Here is a 4,905-nt window from a genome sequence, read left to right on the forward strand (position 1 = left end):
GTAAAACGACTAGGTAGGCATATCGTCAAATATTAATACGTCTAAGTGGCATAACGACTAGATGGTTAAACGACAAGGAGATTACTAACAGTATTTTGTGAAGGAACTCTTTTATTTTTTAATAAAGAAACACTAGTTTCTGCCCGCGATTCCGTCCGAGATCTAGACAATAACTACTCGTCCCTACATAAATAAAATTCATCTAATAGTTATACCTAGTCGTTATGCAATAATGGCGTTTTGCTACTAAGACTATATGCTACCATAAACTTTGCTTTATGCGTCAGTTTACAACTATATAAAGACTTTCTATAATTTGGTCGTAAACTCTATTAGTCATTTTGCAACTTCGGCGTCATGCCATAGTCGTCGATCGTATAACTAAGGCATTCTACTCACTATAGTACTTTTCAGATAAGATGGGTACGGTGACACTTGCGTTTTTTCCATTCCACGCCATGAACGTTTCAGGCCAATAATTTATAAAAAATATACTTGAATCCCGAAAGGAACAAAAAAAATATCTCTATAGCTTAAAAGATTTCGGAATAATAAACAAAAATCACTTAAAAATATATTATTATGTTTTAAACTAAAAAGACGAATTTTAATCTTGTCAAATTTAATCGCGTAAAACGGAACTCTATTTCAATAGAGCTTGACTTTGCTTATCGACCGAATCGATTCCACAATCTGTCAAATCGTTTGACTCGCATCATCTGTCAATTAGTACAAGAGCGAAGGTCCTTAAATGCGTCTTTGTATCGAGTGTTTCGTATTGTTTGATTTGAACTGTTACTTTGTTATTAAATTTTTTAATAAACTATCACTAATAAAAATCTTTTACACCCCTTAGCATTATTTAATCGAGAATCGCATAATCAATTCGAATTTACATTTCACAACCCTTTAATTGCTTAATGACAGTGTCACCGTACCCATCCTATCGAAAAGTATATATACTAATGGTCATCGTTCATCCACCATTACCTCTCATATTTCGTTTTCTAGAATTTTTTACCGTACAACGGCCAAAAACTATAGACACTGGCAAAATTGTCCTCTGATGAACAGAGCCATATTTTTTAAAGAAACAACAACAACAATATATACTAGTATCACCGTACAACAAGCATAAGAAGAATATATTTATCTTTAATTTAACTGACATTGGCCCAAGCCTTATGGCCGCCATTAAGAGGAATAAATAAATAAAATATACTATAGGGCATTCTGCAAAAAATGCATTGTGCTTACTAAGGCACTATGGAATGGAATTACGACGTTTTGTTTACATAGACTATTATGCAATCTAGTCCTTACGAACCTAAACGCGAAAAACTATTTATTATCTTACAGCGGATCATTCAGACGAAGATTTGATAGCACTTGTATCGGAGATGGAGATAATGAAGAAGATTGGCAAGCATGAGAACGTCGTCAATCTTCTGGGATGTTGCACACAAGATGGACCTCTCTATATCATTGTGGAGTATGCCAACAACGGCTGTCTTAGAGAATACCTTAAAAAACATCAACCCAATAAAACGTACGTACTCGGGACATTCACAATTAAATGTCCTCATATATTTACACCTCAAGACAAACAATTCTTGTATGTATATTTTTATTACTTTGCTTCCGGACCGTGGAAAAAGCTCTAAATAATGTCGAAGAACTTTGCTACATGAGAGCTTTAGAATAAACAATAAAGCTGTTTGGTCTTATCAGAAACGCGCATTGTTTTGATCGTAAAGTACCTTTTGATATTATTAATGCCGAAATGGGTGTGTGGGTGGTCAGTGGTTGTGTGTGTATTTGTTACTACGAGTGCTCGTAGGTTTGTTTAATTTTGGTATCGTCATCAATCTGCCAGAATACGTCCACTGCTGAATGAAGGCCTCCCTCTTTGAACGTCTCAATGAACGACAACTCGCAAGGTCTGCTAACGCTTCGTCTTCCGGTTCGCGGTCGCCAATCGAGAACTTTCCTCCCCCAACGGTTATCTGTTCTTCGAGCGATGTGGCCCGCTCATTTGATTGCTACTTCAACTTGCAAATTTTTTCAGCTATTTCGGTGACCTTAGTTCTTCGACGAATTTCCGTATTCTGGATTCTATCGCGCAAAAAAACTCCAAGCATAGCTCCTCTCCATAACTCGTTGCGTGACTTGTGGTATGCGAATGTGTAAATCCAAATCCAGTTTGGAGACATTTGGACGGATGTTCAACGTGCAACGTTAATGAAGACCGCGACCTAATTTTAGGAAATTCATTTAGGAATTCAGTAAAATCTTAAGAATTTCCTGGGGGTTTTCTAAGTTGGTAACGCTATTTTTGTATTTGCAGAAACAATTTTTCTAAAGATACAAATAAGCTGACTCAGTGGGATTTGGTTAATTTTGCACTGCAGGTGGCTAAAGGAATGGAGTTCTTGGTGTCACGTGGTGTAAGTATATAATGTGATGTAACTATAGTTACATCATTATAGTATAGTACGTGATTGTTTGGCGAGTATGTTCAGTATTGGTGTTGTTCAGTTAAAATTATATGTATCTTAATTATATGTATCATAACATTGGAAAAAAATTAGGTTGAACGTTAAACGAATCTTTATATACTAGCCTCGTTAAAGCTCATTTTTATTGGTCGATAAGTCGGTCAATATGTAGCATGCAGACTTGAACCAATGAAATGAATCAATTGTTTGCGACGGCATACATACCTAATAAAACCTCCAGTATCGTGCATGCGTTTCTCAACGATATATTAAAAGGTTCCGTATGTGGGACTATGGTATGCAAACAAGAATCTCCCGCACCCCGCATACCTTAACTACCAATGAATCGCTCGGGCGTGGAGGCGCTATGTGTCAGTGCATGTGTGCAGTGCATCCACCGCGACCTGGCGGCGCGCAACGTGCTGGGTGGCGGCCGCGCGCGCTGAAGGTGGCCGACTTCGGGCTGGCGCGGGACGTGCGCGGCGCCGACTACTACCGCAAGCGCGCGCCGGCAAACTGCCCGTGCGCTGGATGGCGCCGGAGTCGCTTGCGCAAAACTATTACACGGCATACTCTGATGTGTGAGTTATAGAATACTACTATAGGTACTCTATTTATTAAACCAAGATACTAGTGACAGTATGAAATGTCAAATGAAAAATAATGTGAACAGCATAATACGAATAGTGCTGCTCTCTGATTTAGCTTTTCGACATAATTGCAAAAATCGATAAAAATATTGTATGCAAACAAAAATGAAATAAAGCTTTTCGGTAGAACTTGATTAGAATCAAAATGAAATTTAAGCAATTTATTGAACCAGGCGTTACTTTGCGGAGGTCCATATCAATAACTAAAATAATTTCCTTGCTCACCCGCGACCTTACGATGGCTAAGCTTTAAACAAATCCTTAAAAGATCAATTCTTGTATGTAATGTATAACTATATATTTCGGGGATCTCAAAAAGGCTCTACCGCTTACGATGATATTGGCATGTCGGGGTTTCGGAGAGCGAACAACCAGCATAGTCTCATCTCTGGGAAAATGGGTATTGTTGAGTTTTAGCCCGAGCGTCGCTCGGTCACCCGGGTACTGACAATTTGTAATACCTATTAGCAGAATGTTTTTAACATGAAAATGTTTTTAGGTGGTCTTTCGGCGTATTGGTGTGGGAAATAATGACGTTTGGCTGCACACCCTACCGGGACATATCAGTTTCATGTTTTATATCAATATTTGAAATCTGGACAACGCCTTAGTATACCTAACGGGTGCTCCAAGAAATGTAAGATTGTCAAACAATACCTTCAGTTATATAGATAGTGGCTACGTTGTAACGAAGGCTTACCTATTTGTTTCCTCACAAAACTCAATGAGGCTGACTTCGTTATAACCCCCGTCAGATTTCCTTCTGTAGGTCCATAACAACACACCACAGATTCGATTTGTAGCATTCGAAGATGGCGGATGTAGACATATCTCTAATTTTGCTATTTCTGTTTCTTTGGCGAGTTGAAGTATAATTTTGATAGTGTTTTATGCGGCGATTAACCTTAACAGTGAACAGTGATCCCAAAATTCTATATTGCTCTCGTGTCTAGCATTTTTTAATGCGCAAGTGGTCTCCACGTGGTTTCTGGAATTTTACTATCAAGTTGCAAAACTACAATTACCGTACAACGTCCGTCTCAAGAGTTTATCTTGACACTGGCGAAATTGTCCTATTAATTAGGACAGAAAAGCCATATTTTAAAAGAGAAGAAGAACACCACCGCACCGCCGCCACTCATAAAATACTTTTGTATAGGTACTTACAGCGAAGAACGTCGGTAATGTTCAAGCACTTATTTATTTACAAGCACTATATTAAACAATTAATGCAAAGAAATTTAGTTTGGGTGATAAAGCAAATACAGTAAGCAAAAAGTTTATATTAAAAATGATTAAAATATTAAAATGTATTTATTCACAGCTACGCCTTAATGCTGCAGTGCTGGACCTTTAGTCCCACGAGTCGCCCTCAGTTTTCGGATTTAGCTGTTAATTTGCAAGAGATGTTAAATGTATTACCAAAATCAATATAGTCGATACACTTTATTCAAATTGTAAATACTATGAAAAATAATCGATATTGTACATTGTGAAAGGAATATAAAAAAAACTGTAAAAACTTCAACGTTGCCTTTGTTTTTACTTTTATTAAACTGGCATCCTTTCGAAACGAACTATGTGTGTTTGTGTATGCACAGGCAAGTAATGTATTTTAACTGGCTTCAAAAAAGGATGAGGTTTTCAAATGAATGAATGTGGTCGGAATCTTTTAAATATTATATTATTATGTTCCAACGGCAGGCGATAAAGCGAACATTAAAGAGGTACCTATACATAATTTTGTTCGATGCAGT

The 4,905-nt window shown here is 37.4% G+C and overlaps 1 pseudogene; it reads left to right on the forward strand.

The window, feature by feature from the left end:
- Positions 1 to 3,759, forward strand: part of LOC141439422 (fibroblast growth factor receptor homolog 1-like) — a 10,223-nt pseudogene extending 6,464 nt beyond the window's left edge.
- The last annotated feature ends 1,146 nt before the right edge of the window (positions 3,760 to 4,905 follow it).

This window comes from Choristoneura fumiferana, chromosome 20 (assembly GCF_025370935.1).
Source record: "Choristoneura fumiferana chromosome 20, NRCan_CFum_1, whole genome shotgun sequence".
Classification (NCBI taxonomy): domain Eukaryota; kingdom Metazoa; phylum Arthropoda; class Insecta; order Lepidoptera; family Tortricidae; genus Choristoneura; species Choristoneura fumiferana.